The sequence below is a fragment of the Rutilus rutilus genome, assembly GCF_951802725.1.
Source record: "Rutilus rutilus genome assembly, chromosome: 21".
NCBI lineage: Eukaryota > Metazoa > Chordata > Actinopteri > Cypriniformes > Leuciscidae > Rutilus > Rutilus rutilus.
Window position 1 is genome coordinate 13,329,881 of NC_140226.1, and position 24,967 is coordinate 13,354,847.

The 24,967-nt window shown below is 38.3% G+C and overlaps 1 protein-coding gene across 1 annotated transcript in view; it reads left to right on the forward strand.

Moving 5' to 3' along the window:
• Window positions 1–7,828: 7,828 nt before the first annotated feature.
• Window positions 7,829–24,967, forward strand: part of lrfn5a (leucine rich repeat and fibronectin type III domain containing 5a) — a 64,422-nt gene continuing 47,283 nt past the window's right edge. Inside the window, exon 1 of the mRNA XM_084394131.1 lies at window positions 7,829–8,597. The gene's annotated coding sequence lies outside the window, so the exon portion shown is untranslated. The remainder of the gene's footprint in view (window positions 8,598–24,967) is intronic.

Consider the following 24,967-nt stretch of genomic DNA (forward strand, 5'->3'; position numbering starts at 1 on the left):
AGCTAGAGTATAAAGGTTATTAAGTGTCGATTTGTAGACAGGTGTTGATCAGTAGACGCGACATATTTTATTTATTAAGTGTCGATTTGCAGACGCTAGATAGTCAAGTTTAGGGAAAAATCCACTACACAACCCTGGGCAGCTTCTGATCTCCCAAATTGTTTGACAAGATTGTGCTGTTCCTGTTAATGTGCATGTAAGTTCTAGAACAAACACACTTTATAAAAAAAGGGATTGGCTGTTTTAACTTCAAGGCCCTGAATGAACTGGTGAGACGTAATTTTGATTGTTTTTGACAAAGTTTGTTTGTGCTCACTCCAGCTGGTAAACACCTTTAAACTCCCATTGGTCCGTGACGATACGTTATAGGTAGGTGTGCTCTGAGGGATCACCTTTTTTGGCGTAGAAATCTTCTCCAGTTCTTTTCTTCTGTTCAATTTGCCGAGGTCAGTACGCTAGTAAAGTATGTAGTACTATATAAATAAACGTTACATTGCTTGATACGTTGAACATACAACCATTCAAACATCCAACTTTTTTACCCCTAAGTGAAGAGTGAAAATAACTTTGTTGAGAATATTTTGGGGCCTTTAATGTTGTACTTCCATTCTTAAAGCTATATTGAGTGTTATGATTCGTGTGGGCCGTTCCCCTTACGTCTTTCATGTAGCATGTTTGCATCAACCCTGCAAACATGGACCTTGGTCAATGTGAACACAAAAGAAGCTGTGAGGGATAGAAGTACAGTTTGTTCAGTGAGTTATATTTGTCGATAAATTCGCTATTATTAGGTACACCTTGCTATTACCGGGTTGGACACCCTTTTGCCTTCAGAAATGCTATAATTATTCATGGCTTAGATTCAGCAAGGTGCTGGAAACATTACTCAGAGATTTTGGTCCATATTGACATGATAACATCACGCAGTTACTGCATATTTGTCAGCTACATATCCATGATGTGAATCTCCCGTTCCACCACAACTAAAAAGGTGTTCTATTGGATTGAGATCTGGTGACTGTGGAGGCCATTTGAGCAAAGAGAACTCATTGCCTACTTCAAGAAACTAGTTTGAGATGATTTCAGCTTTGTGACATGGGGCATTATCCTGCTGGAAGTAGCTATCAGAAGATGGGTACACTGTGGCCATCAAGGGGTGGACATGGTCAGCAACAATTATTATACTCAGGTATACTATGACATTTAAATGATTTTCAGTTGGTACCAAGGGGCACAAAATGTTCCAAGAAAATATCACTGACACCCTTACACCACCAGCAGCAGCCTGATCTATTGATACAAGGCATGATGGATCTATGCTTTCATGTTGTTTATGCCAAATTCTGACCCTACCATCTGAATGTTGCAGCAGAAATCAAGACTCTTTAGACCAGGCAACATTTTTCCAATCTTCTATTGTCGAATTTTGGTGAGCCTGTGCCAATTGTAGCCTCAGCTTATTGTTCTTAGCTGACAGGATTGATACCTGGTGTGGGGACAATTTTCCTTTTATTTGCTGTTCATTCTTGAAGTGAAAGAATGTGTAATAGACTACTTTAACAAAATCACTTTATGGTCTGCTCCTTTTCCAATTAGTAATATCGCTCAAATGTGCATGCATGTGTCATATTTGCTTACTCATCAGTATGCAAATACCTGCCATACTTTATCATTTGTGGCTACTATTAGGCAGTACTGAAGATGTTGTGGTCTACAGTATACAATCAACAAGATTAAGGGCCAAGTATAAATGAGACCGCTGCCAAAAAAATCAATCCTCAGGTTCTTACTCGTTTTACCTGTAATGTTTTTTTTCTTTTTTTTCTGCTTGTCTTGGACAGTGGCTGTGCCGGAGGGTTGAGGGGGAGATGATGTGACTCAGGGAGATTTCTGCCTGGTTGCTCTCTGCAGGCTGCGTGAAGGGAAAGGTAACCTGCAGGTGGGCTGAGGCTTGGAGGAATTTTCCTGCACATGGAGGAAATAGAACAAAATGGGTTCTGTGTCACAGTGAACAAATAGCACCCTCAATCAGAAAGCACATGACCTGTCACACACGCTGAACTTGAACACACACATACACACGGCCAATGTGTCTGTACTTATGACATAAAACCCTTCTTAGCCCTGCGGCTGAAGCTACAGTGATACCATTGACATTTCATACCCAGCAATGCCCTCACCCTTCCATAGCTTCCATAATTGCTGTCTGCCCACCCCCCACTTCAATGTTTGAAATAACATGAGGTTGAAAAAGAAAATGACACAGGAAACCTTTAAATCATAGAGCAATATATCTACAGGACGAGCATCCGTAACACATAAAGAAATCTCATCTCAGACTGTGTACCTTTCTGTTCTATTCATATCTGCATAAAATTACAGCTAGTTACACTCCATCAGAGTCATTAGCATCCTCTCTCTGTCTTTCTAAAAACAGAAGATTGTACTGTGCAGACTCATAGCATGATTACAAGAGAGGCGGTCTCAGGAGAACAGAATCTCAAATCAGCAGCATGAAAGTGTCCCTTAGGAGCTACACCAAAGGTGTTTCATTCCCTCTGATGATGTGACAGGGTATGGCACAATAGAGCGCAGGTCACGCGTGTGTGAGCACAAGCACATGGGTATTGCGTAGGGGATATCTCACATCTGTTTTTGTTTGAAGGGGGTAGAAAAAAAGTTTTTAATTAACATATTAGTCATTAAAAAGGAGACATGATCTCAAGGGGAATCAAAACAGTTACAAATTATTTCCCTTCTAGTAAAGGCAGCGTTCCACAACCTTTTTCTGCCCACTAGGACTATCTGCTGTCTAATTTGTATGTTACGTCAATTACTGTTGGTTGGGTCCTGACAACTGACAGATTTCCATCAGAAGACACCTGATAGATAGTATATTTGTCCTCTCTAGAGAGCTGATAATTAAATGAGAATATTCATTGCAAAGGTGTTAGTAATTGACAGCATAGTAACCATTTTAATCAGTCAGTAGCCTTCTTGAGTGTTATTAAAGCTAAAACATTAGTCCATATCTGTATAGAAATTCATATATATTTAATGTCATGTTTAAAATGATTTGAAATTAAGTTTAACTTGCTCTTTTCTTATAATTTCAGGATTATAAATTCTGTAAACATGGCATTGGCAAACCAAAATCATCATTATGGCTTTTCAGAGTGAATTAAAGTAAGTGCTAATTCAGCTAAACAAGAGCTTGATTATGAGATGATCAGCAGGGGGGCTTTTTATTTTGCAGGGCAGATACTGATGGGCTGTTTAATGCTGAGTGGAAGTGTTTACTTTGGAAGGAGAACACCCAAAATGAGAGGTAATAAAATAGTACAAATAAGGAGATTTCATGGCCATTTTGTAATTCACCCTTTAGAGAAAGCATATACTGTAACATGTTTTGCCTTGCAAATAAATGACTCTGCAGGAAGTCCTGGACTGAATAATCCATAGCAATATAGTGTTCAGTGCAACAGCTCCCCCATCTTAACAGACCTCTTGCATGCATGCTGTGCTTCGAAATAAATTGATCCAGCACATAAAACCATTTTAATGCTATGTTCTACTCGCATGTAGTTATACTGAGTGCAGTGAAACAACCGGTCGTGTCTTTATGGAGCGTGCTGACGACAAAAAGAATAGTGAATTGCCCAGACAATCAACCGAGTGTAAAAGTCAAATACCTGTCAAACATTTTTCAAGCATGTACAAATGGTTTTAATGAACACATAATTTACTGTGAATCATTTACGATTCACCGACCATTCCACAAGGACCTCAGTGTGAGATTACTTTTAACTGTGGCGTCAAAGGAAAAGTTCAAACACAACTGCAGACAACTCTTTGAGGGTGAAAGGGGGCAAACCTGAATTAGTTACATCAGTGTCTAACACTTGGTATACCAGGACTCAAAAACTGATTTATTATACTGGAAATAATATTGATCTAGAAAGGTATGTGTGTGTGTTCTTGTTTAACCTACATTGAGAGGACCAAATGTCACCACAAAGATAGTCAAATGTGAGAATTTTGATATTGTTTGGCATAAGGAAAACAGCTCATAAATAATACCAAGGGATGTTTTTTTGAAAATGTATAAAGTTTTCTGTGAGGGTAGGTTTGGGGTTATAGGGGGATATTATATGCAGTTTATACAGCATACAGTAAATCATTACGTCTATGGAAATTCAACGTAAAGATATACAAACAACTTTGTGTGTGAGTGTGTGTGTGTGTGTGTGTGTGTGTGGTTAAGGTATACCCTACATTATGTCCCCACTAAGATGGCAATATCCAAAATTATTGTCCTTGTGAGGATTTTTTTTTTTTTTTTTGCGAAAAACACCTTATAAATCATACTAAGTAATGTTTTTTAGGGTTAGTTAGGGGGTATAATATACAGTTTGGACATTATAAAAATAATTATGTCCATGGAATGACCCCATAAAACATGAAAACCCAGCGTGTGTGTGTATGTCTGTGTGTATGTGTGTGTGGTCTTAAAGATATTAACAAAAAACAGCAAAATTGCTGAAATCACTGTCCATGGTGCTGAATCACAATTCAACAACCTTAAGTGGTTTGTGGAAAGTATTTATGTTTGTAGCAGCAGTTAGGGTTGTATACACAAATGTGCCCTTATGGAAACTGTTAATAGACATCTTTGTGAGTGTTTTAAATTACAGCATAGAACACAAGAGTTGCATCGATATTGACAGCTGAAATGTCAAGCTATATGTAGTGAGCAAACTCTTGACGCAGAGATAAATGCAGCGTTGACGCTTTTATTAGTATGATCGTAAGTAATCGATCTCCTGTTCCACACAACATGAGTGTGGAAGCGGTATTACAGCAGCAGCAACTCAAACCTTTATGGCTTAATCAACTGTTGCTCCATTCACTGATGTCACTGCATTCACTGCATGAACAATTCCAGCACTCGGACCACGTAAGGCTCGTTCTTAATCCCGACCATCTGCTGGATTTCCGTGGACAGGGGCTGAGGGTTTTACGTGGAACGGAAGTTAGACACAGACAGTATCATGTGCATTTATGGCAAGCTGTATTAGCATTTGTTCCTTTTATAGTACTATTTAATTAGAAAACAGAAGGTAACTTTCTCATTCGTTTAGGCTACTTGTTCCTTTGCTACTGGTCTATCCTAATAGTTACAACACTATAATTTCATATTTTCTTCAAAATAATGTCAATATGTGACAGCATATCTGGTTTTTGCGGATGATGTTGTCGTGCTGGCCCCATCAGACCAGGACCTTCAGCATGCACTGGGACTGTTTGCGGCAGAGTGTGAAGCGGCTGGGATGAGAATCAGCACCTCCAAATCCGAGTTGGCCATGGTTCTCAGTCGGAAAAGGGTGGCTTGCACACTTCAGGTTGGTGGAGAGTTCCTGCCTCAAGTGGATGAGTTCAAGTATCTTGGGGTCTTGTTCACGAGTGAGAGAAGGATGGAACGGGAGATTGACAGACGGATCGGTGCAGCCTCTGCAGTAATGTGGTCAATGTACCGGTCTGTCGTGGTGAAGAAGGAGCTGAGCTGCAAGGCGAAGCTCTCGATTTACCAGTCAATCTACGTTCCTACTCTCACCTATGGTCATGAGCTGTGGATCATGACCGAAAGGACAAGATCCCAGATATAGGTGGCCGAAATGAGCCCTTTCCCCGCAGGGTGGCTGGGCGATCCCTTAGAGATAGGGTGAGGAGCTCGTCACTCGGGAGGAGCTCAGAGTAGAGCTGCTGCTCCTCCACATCGCCTTCCCGGGAAGGTGTTCCGGGCGCGTCTCACCGGGAGGAGACCCCGGGAAAAATCTAGGACACGCTGGAGGGATATGTCTCCCGGCTTGCCTAGGAATGCCTCGGTGTCCCCCCGGAAGAGCTGGAGGAAGTGTCTGGGGAGGGAAGACTGGGCATCTTTGCTTAGACTGCTGCCCCTGTGACCTGGCCCCGGATAAGCGGAAGATGATGATGATGATGAACTTTTTTTAAGTATGCATTCCAGTTTTACTAGTAGTTGTTCTTTGGGCACTTTAAGTAACTGTCCCAACTCTTACTAGAATGTATTCTAGCTTTACATTCTATTAGTCACTATCCCAATAACTTAAGGTTGCACTTTTTGGTTGCACATTATTCTACAGTACTTGCACTTACGTATATTAGTGTACTTACCTAAGAATGTACTGGGAAGTATAAGGTAACTACATGAGTTAAGGTTAGTTTTAGGGGTAGGTTCAGGGTTAGTACCTTATTATCCAGTTATTGCAATTATTCTAATATGTATAGTACGTACATGGGGAAAAGTAGTAGCCTTTCTGATTAATCATAACAAATGTCAAATAAAAAGCTATTTTAACTAGTGAGATTACAATTACAATTGGAAAACACACTAGTGTCAAATTTTTTCACTGTTAGATTTCTTAATCACTTTGTTTTGATATTAAAAATGAATTCAAACAATTCTGAAAAATAACGTGCAGGGAGCTTACTGTTGCTAAAGTAATAAACACAAATTTCACATGCATCTCATGTATCAGGTAAATAGTGTGCTCTTATTTAATTGTTGGAGTTGAACTTGTGGATATTTCAGCAACAAACAGTTTGCTATTTTCAAAATTCCTACATCTTGTTTTGACATCCTTCAGGGGGATCCAATTCGCACCCTGCCTAATAGTATCTAAAGAAAAGTTGCTTTTGAAATTTAAATGAATACGTCCAAGTCATAACTTCTGAATGATTGTTAATATTTTCTTATTTCTTGGGCTTCACTTTTGACATCTGTATATGACTTTCTTCTTTCAGCCAAACACAATCAGAGTTATATTAAAACAAATATCCTGGCTCTTCGAAGCTTTATAATGGGATTGAATAGTAACTTCATCCACCCATCAGAAAAGTAATCCGTACGGCTCCAGGGGGTTAGTAAAGGCCTTCTGAAGCAAGCCCTATTTGTTTAAACTGCAAGAGGAGTCTACTCTCACCTAAGCTTATACTCCTACATCCTACATATTATGCCGGAACTTGACTTTCTCGTGAACGTGCGGACGGACGTTAACGGAAGCTAGTGATTGCAGTTTATAAATTATAATTATTCTATATAATATTCTATATAATATATAGTTATGGATATTTTTCTTACAAAAATGCATTACTTTGCTTCAGAAGGCCTTTATTAACCCCCTAGACCGTATATGGATTACTTTTATGATGGATGGATGCACTTTTTTGGGGGCTTCAAAATCTCAGTTAATATTCACTCCCATTATAAAGCTTGGAAGAGCCAGGATATGTTTTAATATAACTCAGATTGGGTTTGGCTAAAAGAAAAAAGGCATATCTAGGATGGCTTGAGGGTGAGTAAATATACATAATTGCAGATCATTTTAATTTTTGGGTGCACTTACCCATTAATAAACTCGAGAATGTTTTGGTACTACACTGTCTCTAGTCTGCTTGATCATTCTCCCAAAATCTTGCGCTGCTGCTGCTGCCGCTGCCACACAGGGGTTTAGGCTCCTGTTTCCAACTGATGACTGCTAGCTTTGAGGCAGCAGATAGTCAACCGTGACTTACTACAGTAGTTAAAAACAAACTTTAAGTAAGAACGAAATTTATACTACTTTGTTCTAATGAATAAACGATAAAACAGCTTGCCACATGGTCTTCTTTACCTTTTCTGTCATCTTCGAACCCTAAATCAACAGCACTTCTCACTGAGGGGCGCAGAGTGACACACGTATCAAGTATTGCGAGCGTCAGTCTGAGCCAATCCGCGATGACGTCCTGCGTTCTCTCTCCCAATCCAAACAGCAGGGTAGAGAGAACAGCCGTTATACGGATGATCCCAGGCAGTGGCTGGTGCAAAACTAGTTTGTTTAAACAGCTCGACCGTTATTATGAGGAATTTGCTCCGTCTTCCCGCTTCATGTGCAATTAATTAGACCTCTCTTTAATTTTTTTAGCATCCTATGTGTGTTATATCGACTTATCGGAGAAATTTACAGTTATTAATCCATCTTCAGTCGCGTGTGGAGAGCGTACGCAGCCTGAGGAGAAGACACTTTTGATACCTTTTGGATGGAGGGCTGGCGCGAAAGGCAGTCGGTCAGTGACTGTGTGGATTAAGCTGGGGGGGAAGTACTTGTAAAGGTGCGGTGGTGTGAAGGTCTCCCTGCTGAGATTTGAGTTGACTTCCCGGGTTTAATGCGGACGAAAGCTCGCGCTCGAGCGAGGTGCGTCGACGGGCGGGAGGAGAATGGCACGAGCTTCCGCGCTTCTGAGGGGAAAACAAGTACTTAGCTTCCTTGAGGGGCGTTGGGCACGTTGCGCAGGAATTTGACTGTCCCTCAGTACGTTATTTGGGGATATCAATCCATTACTTCAAAAGAAAAATATATCCCATTGGATTTTAGTGGTTTTGGATATGGGCTTTGGGGTGTTGGATGCCTTCATATCACGCGCACCTTTGAATTTAGTGTGAATCCAGTGGAGCACAACATGGGAAAATATGACAAGTGAGAAGATTCGGTTCCTCTGACCCTCGGTGCTTCAAGCAGGACTGGTGTTCCTTCTGCTAGGTAAACTTTTCAGTCTGAATATTGAATGGTTTGTCACATTGAACTGTCCCTTCTCGACCTTAAAGAATTGGTGCCGAGAGTCCGAATCTCTTTTCAGAGTGTCTAGATGTCTTTGGCAGATCGGGCTTTGGGTTTTAGACAAGGTCAATATATATCTTCAGGTACAATATTTAATTTTGCTCTCAAAAATGAGAAATAGCTACATTGAGATGGTTTGTTATAGCATAATGTATCTGGTTCATGCATTAAAGATATAGCCATGATTTGGTCTGAGTGCTTGTATAGTTCAGATAATGGGATGGATGGGTTTGTGTAGCTATGTGTGTGTGTGTGTGTGTGTGTGCGTGCGTGCGTGTGTTGGGCGGTGGAGGGGGTTATGTTGAAAGACTAGATCAAAATCAATTATTTTATATGCACCCACATCCGTAATCTGCTCTATTCTAAGTAGTGATGACATTAAGAGTGACATTCTCTGTCATTTTTATTTTATTTTATTATTTATTTATTTATTTATTTAGTGAAATATTGACTATCAGAAGCAATGAAGTAATGTTCTTCAACATTGGCACATATTCTGTCGATGATACAAAAGGTGCATCCAGTCATGTTAACTTGGCTTAAAAGTGGTAAAAAAAAAAAAAAAAAAAAAAAAAGTGTGTTTATAAAACATTGTAATTTTTGCAAAATATTGTAAAATATGTGAATTTATAGATTGGAGTTGTCTTCCTAGTTCCATCTTTTAGCATATATATATATATATATATATATATATATATATGAGAGGTAATATGAAGTGCTGTAAGAGAGATGAAATGAAGGAGCATTTCGCAGTGGTATTTGGATATATTCAGATGTTTGAGTTGTATGCATCTTTTTGATTATCCTAAACAAAAAAATAATGTTCTCACAAGAAAACAATTATCCTCACATGCTTCATTTGTGAAACTCTTCTTTTTTTTTCTTTTTTTTTTTTACTATTATTTAAATACTTTATATAAAGTTTCAATTATATATAATTTATGTTCTAAACAATATTTTAGATCTAAATGCAGAGTAATATGCAATCTATCTATATAAGTAATATTACTATACTATTACTATATAAGTAAAATTCCATCAGTTACCTTGACATAAATGTGTCATTTTGTCTTGAATTACTTGAAAATAAATGCAATTGCTAATCTATATTGTTGTTCCTAAGTTCACAAAATGCCAATATACGAGATACGTTGTTTGATATGAAGCTGCTGTATATTTTTTCACATAGAGTAGATGGGTAACTGAACTGCAGCACCTCTTCCACTGGCTGGTGGTGCTATAATTCAATTTATGGCTCACACAGCAGCTCTGAGGGCTGAGCGCACTGTCTTCCTGGATAGGGGTGTGGGAAACTATGGTTATGTCATGCTGACAAGACTGTATATGAGGAAAGAGGGTTATATACTTTATATTAGCATATTCATATTACAGTACAGTAACAAACTGCATATTTAATGTGTTATTGTTTTATGGAGCTGCTTGCATGTTGGCCTTGTGGTTGACAGTAACCAGCTATTATAACATTTACTATATAGCATTGATTTCCATTCATTGCGTAACGTTGAAATTAGCACGTTTTCCAGAACCATGGACAGCTCCTAAATCTCCTGCGCTGTGTTGTTGAATGTGGTGCCAGAATGCCAGAAAGTCCTTCAGACTTGTTTAATTACTCTTGCTGAGCTTAGACCCATGATATGATGAGATGGAGCCAAGAAGCCAGCAAGAGCGCAATGATTCCCACAGCTTGCGTGATTGTTTGAGTAAGGAATTGGAAAGGGAAAAAAAAAAATTGTTAATGCTCTAAGATTATCACACTCATTGAGTTATTTTGCAGTGCAGAGTAAAACTGAGCTTTCCTTGAAATTATGCAACTAGCAGGTCGCAATCATAGCAGACCTGGCAAGTTTTAGTTGATTTATAGTCATATGCATGTAAGCTGATTGTTTGAGATAGGCTTTGAGATGTGACTTTGCACGTGAGGAATTAGGAGACATGTTAGCTGTGCTGAGATGGTGAAACCTAATATGCCTCTGTTTACAGCTGTCTGGAGAAGCAGCCATGTTGCTGGTTTGTTCCTGTGCAGGTTTTTTTTTTTTTTTTTTTGCTTCAAATATAGAGATGAGAGGAATCTGAAAGCTATGTATATGTATGTGTATGGTTGAGTAAAGGTTAATCCTATGTTTATTCTTTTAGTTTGTATGGCTTTGTTTGATGTCATGGACTAAAAGATTAAATCATATCTCTCAGTCAATCATCCATGTTGTTTTTTGTGGGATATTTGTATAGTATATCTGCTCTGACTGGTATAGAGTATTTTCAGGATTGGGTGGCCATCTGTTGCCTGACCTGTCTCTGAATTCAGTCAGAAAAGACAGATGAATTAAACACAATAGATCTGTGACTCAACTAGATGAATGTAAACATGTCAGTAAAGATTAGACACTGGATATGAGGTCAAATCCCAACCTTTAGTGCACGTGACCTCATATCTAACTTTTGAGACATGCCGCTCAAGATGTATGCCAATATTTCCCCTACACCTCGGTTTTTTATTTTTTATTTTTTTTATTGCAGGTCTTCACAGGTTAAAACAACCCTGCAGTGTTTCTGCAGATGCTGTGAGGAACCACCTGAATCTTCTGGAAGCTATTTTTGAGTCGCAGAGGGCAGAGTCACTGGGATGTAAAAAGCTTTTGGGCAGGCATTCAGGAAATGTTTGGCGAGAGAAGTAAACTGAAACAATTCCAGTCAAAACAGCCAGATTTTGAAGCAGCATAAAATCACAACATAGCCACAGTGAGGTCATGATCAGCACTAAGCGTTCTGAATGTCGGATTCGGGAGTGCTGGCGTTCGGAGATGGGGAGAGTGTGCTTGTTGTCAGAGTGACGGGAGAGGCGGTGAAGTAAAATGGCAGAGGTTCGAGTGGGAGTCACTTTAGGGGGTGTTTGTCTGTGATAATGAGCTGTCACTGAGGCACTGGTGCCTTGTTTTGATCTTGCCACCCTGCTGCTTTAAGCAAGAGAAAAGTGACAGCTGTGAATAGAAATAGAGTCTGTGTACAAAGGCCAATGAGGCTATAATGCCATTAGTTATGTGTATGTGTTGGAGAGTGGAGAATTTCTTCTGTGTTCAGAGGAAATGGTGTGTGTGTGTGTGTGAATGTGTGTCTTGTACTGGACAGTGGTAGATGTGGTCTACTGAGACTTGAACAGAGAAAAATGATCATGAATTAGAAGCCTTCAAGTGTAAAAACAGGAAATAAATCACCAGAAGGAAGAGGAAGTGACAAAAAAATGAATTATCTAATCTAATAATAGCATAATAGCATTATCAATACTCTAGTGGATTCCCTACCATTTGTAAGTGCTGCAGCTCAAATGAGACATATGGACTTTATCAAAGCATTATTTTAATGATGTTCAAGATGTCCCAATGTTTTTTCTTTTTTTTTCCTTTTGGTTATATATTTAATATGAATTAATTTACTAGAAACTAGGTCATAGAACGATAGATAGATAAACTGAAATGAAAAATGTTGTCATCATGTACTTATCATTTTACAAATGACTTTCTTCTGCATTTTGAAGAATGCTGGGCATTGACTTCCATTGTATGTAAACAAAAAAACATTGAGACATTTCTCAAAATATCTATTCCACAAAAGATAGCCATACAGGTTTGTAACTATATGATGCTATTATGACAGAATTAACATTTTTAAAAACTAAAATTAAAACTATCTCTTTAAGATGTATTGCACTGTGACATTTTTATTAACAGTTAGCATATTTTTCTTCAAATTTCTTTACTGTAACAAAAAATACAAAGCATCATTCTAAAAATAATGTTTAAATTTAGTTTTAAATCATTTTATTTAAACCACAATGAATTAAATTCATTACAAAAATACTATAACTTATTATTTTTTTCACATTACATTAGTGTTGTCACAAAACTGGAATGTCTAACTTCGATACGATACCTTGAAAAATATAGATATTCGATACCATTTTTGATACCACGGGAAAAAAAACAGTTTACGTGAATACTTGCCAAGACGGGCATTTTGACATAATTATGTGTGTATTTGACCATTTAAGCGCCATAAGCCAATTTGATACTCACGACTCTCAAGCTGTTTGAGAGACAGCTTTATGTGCATGCATTCTGGGTGAGCACGAAACTTGCGAGGATGAGTAGAATGATGCCGAGTGAGTAAGAGGAGCCGGTTGTGTGTCAACTCGCTGTCGGAGAGAAGAGTGTGAGAAAGTGCAGCAGGTATCGGTCGATTTGATACTGTGGGAAATGAGTATGGGAATTGTTTCCGATGTTTCAGTATCGATACATATTGAAAAATGTATATTTTTGACAACACTACATTACATTAATGATGAGTATGGTGCTTGGGTTTAGTTGATGTATCATATCATGTCAATGCAAATGGTCATAAAAAATCTTTAATGCAAAATAAAGTTAGTATTGTTTTTGTTTTATATAGGGGTGAAATATACTTTTTGTGCAAATTCATGACAGATTTCACGATTTTCACCCGCATGTTTACTGAATTAACACTGAGTTCCAATAAATGTAGTGGAGTAGACCATAAAATGAGCTTTGTGATCCAAAGCACTAATGGAGTCAAAAGATTATAGAAGTGTTGATATGCAGTGTTTGTGCAGTTGTTTGTTGTTGTAGTGCCAATGAAAGCCTTTGGTGACTGAAGATTCATCAGGCCTCTCTGATCTAGAAATAAATCATCAGCGTGCATTAGCTGTCAACTGCATTAGCATATCGCCGCTACCTTCTGCTTTCCTCTGTATGGAGCAAAGCCTGTGTCATCCATAACAAGATTAATAGTTCTTAGCTAACCAAAGCTAGGCCTATCTCTTTAAAGTAGCCCATGCATCCACACTGCACTTATTTAAGCCTCATCATCCGAACAGAACTGGCTTGGAATATTTGTTTTCTATGATCTCTGTTATAGGGATTTTCTGCAATGCCAGTCTCATGTCTAATCTAATCAAATATTAGTCTTGTATTCACAAGGTGAAAATGGGATAAATATGTGTGTTGTGTTCTGAAAGAAAGGAAAGGAGAAAGTGTTTTATTTTTGTGAGTGCATTTGAGCATTAGACCTGGGGTGCATCTCATTCAGCTCCCTAGTTCAGTATTCAGGGCACTGATCAGGGAGTCGGCCATTTTAAGGGCTGTCTCAATCGCAGAATCCTTCCAGGGCATCGTTCGCTCCCTAAAAAACTCCCACAGTGCATCATGAAAACGAGGGAGCATCAATGCTCACTATGCTCCCTTAACGGAAGTTCAGAAGCACAAAATTTAAATCAAGTGAGCCAACTCACTACACAGAATGGCATGTGATAGATGTTTTTAAAAATACAAATAATTATTTTATTATATTTAAGCATGAACATACATCGCCAGACGGGTAATGAACATACTCTAGCGAACAATTATAATTAGATGAAATGTTGCACGTATATGTAACAAGCAAAGTATTTATCATAATATACTTTAATAACATTGCAAGTAATGTCAGAAAGAAATGCTCTGCTAGTTGTTCATAAATACCAGTAGTTATGTTGTACTGAGTAGTGAGCCAGCGTCCTTTACTGTCCTTACCAGTGCCCAAATTCTTGAATACAATATACTGATTCACAAGCTAAGGAGTTGATTGAGACACACCCCCTGGTCTTTTCTGATGTGTTCAGATTACAGACATAGAGGAAGAGCCATTAACAGCATGGATGACCTTAATCTTATCCAGGTGTCACAATTAATCACACGTGTGTAAGTTCACATGACTAGCAGCATTAGCTCTACTGTCACATCCAAGGTGTTTACTTTCTATGTTCTGCATACACTAAAACTAAATTTATAAAGGTTATTTATTGGCATTACAATAAGAACCTTTAACATCCATGGAACCTTTGTTCTTCACACTAAGAAAAAAAAAAAATACAAATAATAGTCAATCTCCGAATGCAACGTAACAGGGAGGAGAGTAAAGATGGAAAGCTCCTAAAGCTTAGTTCCTTATAAATTCACAGATAATTTGTTGTTTTGTCGTTAGTGAAAATCAATATTGACCTTGTATTTGTAAAAGGCTCATATTAGAAGCAATAAAAAAATTCAGAGTCAGTTCATTCACAATTGGAGATCGACTATTTTTGACTGTCAAAATGCCGGCGGACACAGCTACAGTGAGTTGTTCAAAATCCTTCTTTTTAGTAAACTCTGTGTACACAAACAATGTTCTCAATGCTCGAGCTCATGTGTAGAGCCCCTGGTGATACTTCGAGCAAAGTTTCATGTTGTGTTGAGCCTTCTAACTGTGCGTTCACACCGGACGCGAATAGCGCGTCAAATTCGCGCCTGCCGCGTCTAGTTATACGCTTGACCACTTTGTGTTAATTCGCGCGTCAAGAGTAAAATTGACGCGCGTAAAAACAAAAGTTTGAAGCGAAATTTACGCGCATCACGCGCGTCGGAGGCGAAAGTTTCGAAACCCGTTTGCGGCAATCTTTTTTAGATGTTTATCGAGCATTAGCATTAATCGAGAGAGTGACCGCTCGTATATGCTCTGGAGAGCAGAAACAGCTGCGTAGGGGACATCGTCGCTGTACTCGGGTCCACCAGACCCTCCGGAGGGTTTCAGGAGTTTCACAATTTGCTCCAGGAGCTAGGTTTGGTGGACCTAACAGTGAGGACGCTGACGAGGACAGCGTAGGCCGTATAAGGCCTCGGCCTCGAGTGGTCGCTGCCTGACGAGCCCGCGCTGTTCAGCCCGGCGCGAGGTTCACCCTCGCCCGCACCCACCTAATCTGTAATTTATTTTTGTTTTGATAATAAATGGAGCCAGCCTCCAAAAGTGAAACCTGTCCAGTGATTATTTTGTTTTTGTTTTTATACACTAAATTGTGTTTGTTGTCTTTACATTAGATTAATGTTTCATATAATCTAGAATAGATATGGAATAAATAGCATTCAATACAAAATGAGTATCTCTCATATATTGAAATCGAGTTTTTATGTGAAAGATTTGCTTTGTTGTGCATTTTAGTCATATTACAAAATAATTTATTGAGGCCACACATAAAATAACATTATAAACTGTCACTTCACCACGTGGCAGCAAGCAGGCTCCTGATTGGTTAACGCGGCGCGAATTGACGCAGAAGTTCAGATTTTTCAACTCGGGCGGCAGACGCGAATTCGCGTCAAACGCGTGAATGCACAAATAGCACTAATAAAATCATTTGCGCTTAACGCGCTAGACGCTCAATTCGCGCGAACTTGACGCGCGAATGAGGCGTATTCGCGTCTACCGCGCCGCGCTCTACGCCCCATTCGCGCAGCAGGAATTTTTTACGCGCATAACGTGTCTTTGCATTGACTTAACATTGAAATCACTCGCGCCTGACGCACTATTCGCGTTTGGTGTGAACGCACCATTAGTGTTTTAAAATTAGCGATTTTTTAATGCTATCATAGAAGTGCCCCAAGCACTCTCATTCAAAAGGCAATTTGACCTAAACCGGAAATACGGTCAAACTTAAAAGTACTTTCTAATTATGCTTTTAAACGAAAGTTCGCCTCGGGTAGATTAACAAAAAGACCCTAGGTTGCATTTTGGCGAGAGTTACCCTTTCATGAAGAACCTTTCTGTTGCACAAAAGGTTCTCTATCAGGGGAGACTTACGTCCTACCGCTCTGGTTGTTGTGCGGGACTTATATTTTGATGACACGGCAGACATTTATTTCGACAGCGCTGAGAACACCAGCGTGTGAACACACAACGCTCCCATTCTCCTGATCAGTAGATTACGTTCTGTTTAACAGTCCTATCTAATACAAAGAACTGTTATACAAAGAAAGTAAATGGTATACAAAAAAAGTATAGAGTTTGCCGTGTGGTTGACGCCCAATGTCGCTAGCTGAGCAGAAATACATAATCATGTTTTGCTTGATCCCTTCAAATTCACGTTGGATTTCCTCCTTAGCATAAAGGTTGAGAAGTGCCTGGACTTCGGCGTCAGGTCCATCTTTTGTTGTTTTCCAAGTTCGTGGAGGCGTTCCTAGCTTCCTGTAACTGAAATCGTTCACAGTTCCTGTGGTGCGAACATGCCAAAAAGCAGGTACTTCTCCCAATAGTGCAAGTTTTTGAAAATGGTCTCTGTGTAAACAACAAAAAACGCAAATCTCTGAAGATGATGATGTCATGCACTTGCGTATTACGTGTTCAGTCTATAGTGTTTCATCGCCATCTAATGGCCTGGCAGCAGAATACACGTTTTTTAGAGATCCATGTGAATACGGGTCGTTTTGACAATGGTGTCATCTGTGCGCGGAAAACTCAGAGGAAAAACATCTCCGTTTTAAGCATATCACTGTCATGTAAACGTACCCTTAGATTATTAAAATGTTCTTCACATTTAAAAAAAATAAATATATTTTAGTACTGATCACTGAAGGAAACTTTTGAAACCTTTTTAGAGTGTAAGGTAAAGTGCAGAGGAGTGACTTTGTTGAGCTGATCTGAGTGAGTAAAGCACTGTAACACTGTCTGATACAGAGAGTGGCATCTGATACAGCTCCCCTGCTGCAAACATGGCTGGCCAGGTTTGGCTTGCAGTAAGTGGATCTTACTAAAGTAAGCAGATATAGTCATAAAAGAGGTCTGCTGCTACTTTAAAACGAGACGGTATCACCCGGAATGCCTGATATACTCACTTAAGTGGTAAAGAGTGCATTAAAGCTCTTTCTGTATTCTTGCACCATTTTCTGGTAATGAAAATGGCTGCTTATCTACAGGCGTACACAAGCACAAACTATAAAGTGTTGCTAGGCGATGTGTCCTACGCCAAGATACCCTAATTGCACTTCACTTGGCCCAGCTGATGAAGATAGAGATTCGGTAGGTGCGTTTATTGCATATATGATTACCTCCTCTGGCCTCTGTCTCCTGCGCATATTGACACTAAATGATGGACTAAAATGGATGTATGCACATCTGTATTCAGGGTGAATGTCAGACTATAATGGCTTAATGCAGTCTCTCTCCCTCTCACTACGGCCATGAGAGGCTCAAAGCAGATATAAGTCTGCCAACAGCTGGGCGGAATACAAATGCACCACCACACCGCTCTCTCATTAGCCTGTGATTTATCACACACCACAAACTATTTCTGGTCTGTGTTTTTAGGGGCTGCTTGTGACCTATGGGGATCAGTTGTTTTTCATTTACTTATCTAAAAGAATACAAAAAGTACATGCTGGGAAGCGCAAGTAACTCAGGGTTATCTCATGTCATATGAGATAACAACTAAATTACATATTCCACATATTCCAAATTACATGTTCCGCTAAATGTCTGGGGATAACCTATTTAAAAAAAAAAAAAAAAAAAAAACTATACCAAAATCTAGTTAAAATACATTTATTTCATACATACTTCAAAGCCATTAACATATTTATTGACATCGCTTAAGACTTGCTGATAAAAAAAATATAATTAAACTTTATTTGGAGCATTTATTTATTGCACAATGCACATTTCTTAATATTAATCCTAAAATGTGTTTTAATATCATTATTAATAAGGATCGTATGATCTCTATATAATATCAGTCTTTAAATGCAAGATATTTAAAGTGTACCTTAAGTATACTTGCAATAGTTCCACTTTAGCACAATCAGGAATACTTAAGTATATATTTAGTTGAACTTCAGCGCTACTAAAATTTTATATGTACAATTGCAGAGTATTTCAGCCTTGGTGATTTTAAAGGATCCTTTACAAGAAAATAATCCTCTGAGGTGAGATGAATAACAAATTTGATTAGTTATTTTCTCTGTCAAACTAGCTGAATGTTAATTACTGCAAGGTAAAACTTTTTTCATTTATAACTGGATGTAATTAAAGTCAGGTCATGTTCCATCTCTTGAGAGGAAAATGCATTTTCAAAACAAAGTTTTTTTGGTGATGTAATGGGTGATAAAATCAGAGAGAATCATAACTAGGAATGAAATGATAGAATTTTTAGCGAATGCTACGACTTTCAGCGAAGACCTGAAATTCCTGTTCATCTCATAAAGATAAATTGTTTCAAACTTCCCATTCATTCAAGAAATGTATCCTTTTGCATTCCACAGAAGATAACCATTCTGGTTTGGAGCACAAGGGCGAGTAAATGATGACAGAATATAAATGTTTAAATATAAGAATATAAGTATTCCCTTTCCACTTACAGAAAACAAAATTCGAGATGGGCATGTTTGTCAATTTCTCATTTCAAGTACTGATAGGTCTCAAAAACAAGTACTCTGGGCGGGTCGTGTCCGGAATGGCGATAATGAATTTTTTTAAATGAAAACACTGTTACGAAAATCAATGTTGACAAATAAAAATATGGCATGAAAATATGTGTATCAAAATATGAAAATATGACTAGAAAAACGTTGCTTGAGTATTAATAACGCATCAATGTTCTAAAAAAAAAAAAACATCTAAAGGGAATAGCTGCATGAGGTGAATCTGAAGAGGGAATAAACACCTGTAAACTGAAACCCGTTCTATATGACACATCCTATATGAGATTAATCAGAAATCCTAGATCAGTGATTCTCAAACTTTCTCAAAGTACCACCTCAGAAAATATGTGGCTCTCCAAGTACCACCATAATGACCAATATTAACCAGTAGTGTAGTAGGTCTAACTATTCAACTGCATCTATGCACAGCTCAAAAGCGAAGCAGTTTCATTTATACATTGATTTATATTTAACCTTTTCACACGTAAGTTTAAAATATTCTGGCTGACCCCCAAGCGTGAGTTTTTCAAGACGATCGTTATTTAGAACGTATCACTTTGTTTCCATGGTGACGTGTCATTGATTGTCACGTGATACACCGCAGCCACAATAGCGCTGAATGACTGATGATCTGCTTTCATTTCCTTTTTTATTCCAAATATTCACAAATTTGTTAGCTATAGCATATAGCTATATACATATCTGATATTCAGATTGTCAAATATGTGCAAGTGGATGGTTTTTTGTTGTTTAAATGCCTTTATAATGATTGCGTTAGTTGAGCTATATGCGCGATGGGCGCCGCCATGTTAGTTTGTGCCGCAGTTTAGAGAATTGGATCTGTTGGATTTACAACACGTGAATTCATCCACTTCTCCTGAAACACTTGAAAGTAAGTGGCCACAGACCTGGGAGTAGAGTAGTGTAAAATTTAAAGTTACTTACACAATGTGTATCTGGTATGAATAAAACGTGTTGTCTAATTATAATGGAAAGGATTATTATTGCCGCTTCCATAGATATCAGTGTGTATTTTACAAACTCTAAATGTATTGTTTTTTTTAGTATTTATGTGAATTTAAATGTCTGAAACCTAAAATAAACACTATGTGGTTAAAAACACTGAATAGTTGTGATATATGACAAGCGCTGAGCGCGTCCATCTCTGGCTCAGCGCCAGCCATAGACTGTAAAAAAATGAGGGGGTTGAATGCAGCAACAAATGCTTGATAAATGCATTCACAACCTTGCAACTATATTGACCTTTAATACATAGAGAAATACATCCATTCCATTCAACTTTTGGCCCGCAACAATAGAATAATGACACATAAAAAAATAGTTTAGCTTGTAACACCTTTTACATGACACTGTTTCTTTTCATGACCATTGGTAAAAAAAAAAAAAAAAAAAATCTGTTGCCATAAGAAACCCCACTATTTCAGTAAGAAAATCATTTCAGTCCTCCAAATGTTCTCTTGTATACTTTCCTTATGTGGGCTTCGAGGTCGCTAGCACCTTCATGACACGTTCGTGCCAGCTTTGCAGGTCATGCATTCTGCTTCACACGGATCCCGACCGAGACGAAAACACAGGAATTTTCTCTGTAAATCATCAGGAGCCATGTGCCACTGTTGACAAGCAAGCACTGCTGTGTGTCTCTTGGCTGTTGCCGTGGTGCTGAGGGTAATGATCGAGATGCAGTTTGACCAATGTTTGCATTACGTACATGACTGACCGACCAATGGTGCCGTGCGAGAAGGCGGGACCTAAAGCAATGCAATAACGCACATCAACCCGATCACTTGTTTATCGTTCATGTAAACAGTACATTCAGATTCATCAATCTGAATGAATTCAGTCCGATTGAAACAAAAGGTGTGCATGTAAACATAATGAATGGTGACTGCTGAAAGCAAAAGCTGAATCCCGGACATTTTGTGCGATTTAGAAATCCCGGCTGGATGCAGTTTTTAGGTCCAAAAAAAAGGACATGTCCGGGAAAAAGAGGATGTATGGTCACCCTACTTTAGGCTTAATATGATTTAAACGGATGAGTTCACCCCCCTCACAGTTGTCATGAAGGGCAAAATTAGCTATATAGACCAAAACCACTTTTTGCACCAGGCTGTAAACATATTTTATTCTGCTGTAAAGTTGAGCATTTTAACAGATTTATACAAATTTGACTCACTTTTGCATCCAGCCTCAAGCGGCCAGTCGATGAAGTGCAGTTTAATTCACCTCCGTGTTGGTTTCAAGAGAGAGACAGGGAGGTTGCCGCTTGGCGCCAGCACATTTGAATTTAGCAGTTGATCACGTGATGCACTGACCGTTCTAATCACACCGGTGTGATCGTACGTCCGAAATTAAGTGATTCCTCTGCGTACCACTAGAGGGAGCCGTACCACACTTTGAGAATCAGTGTCCTAGATACACAACATAAACATAACATTACAACTTGTATCTGCAGAAAAGGACACAAATGTAACTAAACTAGAACTAAGTTACCTGCTAGCCAGAAAGTGTTGCTCCCATTGGGATGCGCACTTCCAGTAGCAATTCGCTGAAACACAAAATTCACAACGGTGAATTCTATAGTGTTCTCATTATAATATTATGCATATGGTAGAATGGTGTTGCACATCATGCAGTTAACTGTATTTTTCATCTACTTTATCAAGTGATTCTAGACATCCCTGTTTTTTCAAAGAATAAACATAACTGTTGAAAAAATAAGATGAGTAAAAATAACTGCTGGATTATTAATATGGAATATGAGTGTCTCAAATAACCCAATCATAGTCACACGTCCAAGTACATCCCTACTAAAAACGCTGTATTATGCACGCTAGGCCAGTTGTTGGCGATGTCACTACACGTCTATAGACTGAACGCATAATATGAATGCGCATGATGTTACCGTTTTCACAAATGCACTCTTTTGTAGTTTACACCGAGACGGTGTCGTTTGAAGCCCTTGCACTTTGAAGCCCGTTTTCAAAAGTTTGTGTATTCAGGTCTCCAAAACGCAGTAGTCATGTAAATGAACGGCCAAAACGCACAAAAAGTTTTCCGTAGTAGGAAAACAGTGTCATGTAAACAGCCCTTAAGTGTCATAATTAATAAATTAGATATAAAAATTTATTTTTGGTACAAGAAACTTAAACCAACATGATAAATGATTAAGTTTTGGTGAAATATTTTGTTTTGTAAAAAAAAAAAATCAAGGTTTAAAATTAAGCTGCTTTTTGTTGTAGTGTAGGCTAAACAAAAATACCTCATAGTGCCACCTAGCTTTCAACCCGTATACCGCAGCTGTGTGAAAATAACAACATTGTGTCTAATAATGCGTTGTTTAAAACACTATTTAGGTAAAGTTTTGCATGACATACTGCAGGACACTTGAAATATCATGTCAACTACAAATACAATCAAAATAAGTGTATAGTTTCCATTGTTTGACATTCTTTCTGCCTGTGCTGCAAAAAGAGAGATCCATTTAGTGAAAGACAGGAAACAGGAGTTTAGAAAGGCTTTGATGCTTTGTTGATTCTCATTAAGGAGCTGAAAGGTTGAATAGCTGTTTTAGAGGAGACACCTGGGAGGCCTGAATGGAGGCTGTCACCGTGAGTTTATGTCCCAGCGCAGGCAGACTCATGAGCTGAGCAAAGGCCGTCTGTCACTCCAGAGGTGCCGCTCACCGTCTCTAGAGATGCCACCGAGAACAATGAGCACCTGGGAGGATTTAGAGATCCTAAAATGTCTGTCAAAGCACCATGAGAGGTTAGACAAGTTCTGTTCGAGGATAAAATAACTATCACATGCTAACAAGCAGTGCTTAATTTGTAAACTAGGAGGTTGTGAAGCAAAGACTGGTGATGTATCTGCCATTAAATCTAATTGACCTAGCAAGCGAGTGGCAGGAGACAAAACTACATCTCTTCTATTAAAACCAACACTTTCTACACTGCCACTATATTCACTCATGCATAAATAACAATATTATTAACAAAATTAAGTGCGACATATTACTCTTACTATTATTTATTTATTTATTTAGACTATTGTTGAATCACGGAAGCTACACCAGTTACTTTGTCAAGAGATCTCTTATTTATTATTTGTATACATGTGTCAGACAGAGAGAAACAGGCATAGCAGAATAAGGCTATAGGTGAGGAGGTCTTCATTCTAGATTTCTCTGTTCCCCATTTCTCTATCCTCTCACCCCATCATGCCTTTATGTTTCTCTGGTGTAGTACTGTAAGGATTGAGCTTATATACACCACTCTAGGGCTTACAACTTCCTTGTAAGGTAGAAAAACATGTTGCTTATGTTTAAAAATGGAACGTATACCTTGTGCTTACACATGGTACAATCCACTTTCCATATTAAGAAACTATCCTCTGTGTATTCATTAGTGGTACATTTGCATCAGTTGAAACATTCCTTTCCTTGTAAAGAACATGCCAACTGAAGTATCATCATTAGTGGACCATCTCTGCTCAGTGAACGTTGCATTGCACACATACCTCTAAGCAAAATATAGCTCATCCCAGATCTCTGCTCAGCACACATGTACAACATACTCTGACTTCACAAAACGGCGCTCACATTATCCGTTTCACAGTTTACCGTCTCTTTTAACAGTCATATCTAATACTGTGCTAGAGATAACTGTTAAACAAAGAAAGTGAACGTATGGGAAAAAGTATAGCGTTTGCTTTTATATAATGAGTAACAGAAAGGCAATAATAGGCTATAATACTCATTTACCGTCAACATTCAGCAAATACACATCTATATCAGAAAAACAAATCTATGAATATCTAATAAATGTTTACGCGAGCTTCCGTGAGCCTCTCTTCTGTGAAATATGAAATGAATGTTTATACAATGTTCAGGATAATGCCGAAAGAGCCATTCTGTACTGTAATGTACATGTGTCATGCAAATAATTAATTCAAACTATAGTCTCAGATACACTTCATAATCAAACCATCATAACAGTGTAATTTTAATTACCTCATCAGTCGACATGATGCCGATGAATTTTTGAGCTGGTGCAAACACATCCACATCACTACGATAAGATCTCTACGATCTCACTGTTGTCATTATTGTTGTGTGTTTATTTTGTTATTGAGAAAAAAGCGCATATTTACATATTCATCTAAATGCCGCTCTCAGCAGGGTGGATGGCGTCTGGATGTTCGTTAACAGTATATCGCTGCAAAGGTGTTTCCAAATAATTTTTATTTAAGCGAAGAACGAACAAGAACTTCGCCGTTAGTATATCAGGGCCTTGAATTATGTTCAGTCTCTTGAATTCTATATATGAAGAGTTCAGATGCAAAAGCCTCTAAGTGCCATCTAAAATTTCCTTCTAAAATGAGCATTTTTACCAAGCTCGTATATTTAAGTTCAGTAATTTCACTTTAATGACAATTAATAGGTCATTTTCATTGCCATTAAAGTGAAATAATTGAACATAAACATGCAAGCTTGATAAAAATGCTCATTTTAGAAGGAAATTTTAGATGGCATTTAGAGGCTTTTGCATCTGAACTCTTCATATAGCCCCTTTAAGTCACTGTTTATTTTTATGTGACATTTAGAAGCAAAAAAGTGTCTCGTTCAAATAATGACACCACAAATGGTTGTACAATTGTCGAAAAGTTTAACTTTGTGGTTAGAACTCAGAAGTAATAAGTATTGCTTTTTAAAATGTTCTTTTATCGACCTGGTACCTAAATTGCATAAAGCCAGCTATTAGATCAGATATTGCTATTGTTTACACATCTTGCCATTTTGTGTGTGTGTGTGCAATATGCATTAGACGCAATGTAGACAGTCCTGAAGCTGAGACTTAGTGATTAATCTTGGTCCAGTAACTGTGAAATAACAATTAAAAAGAAGTGAAAGGAATTCAAATCATCGTAATTACTTTCACGCATGAAGATCTGCAGTTTATTATGCACAAATCATACTAGAAA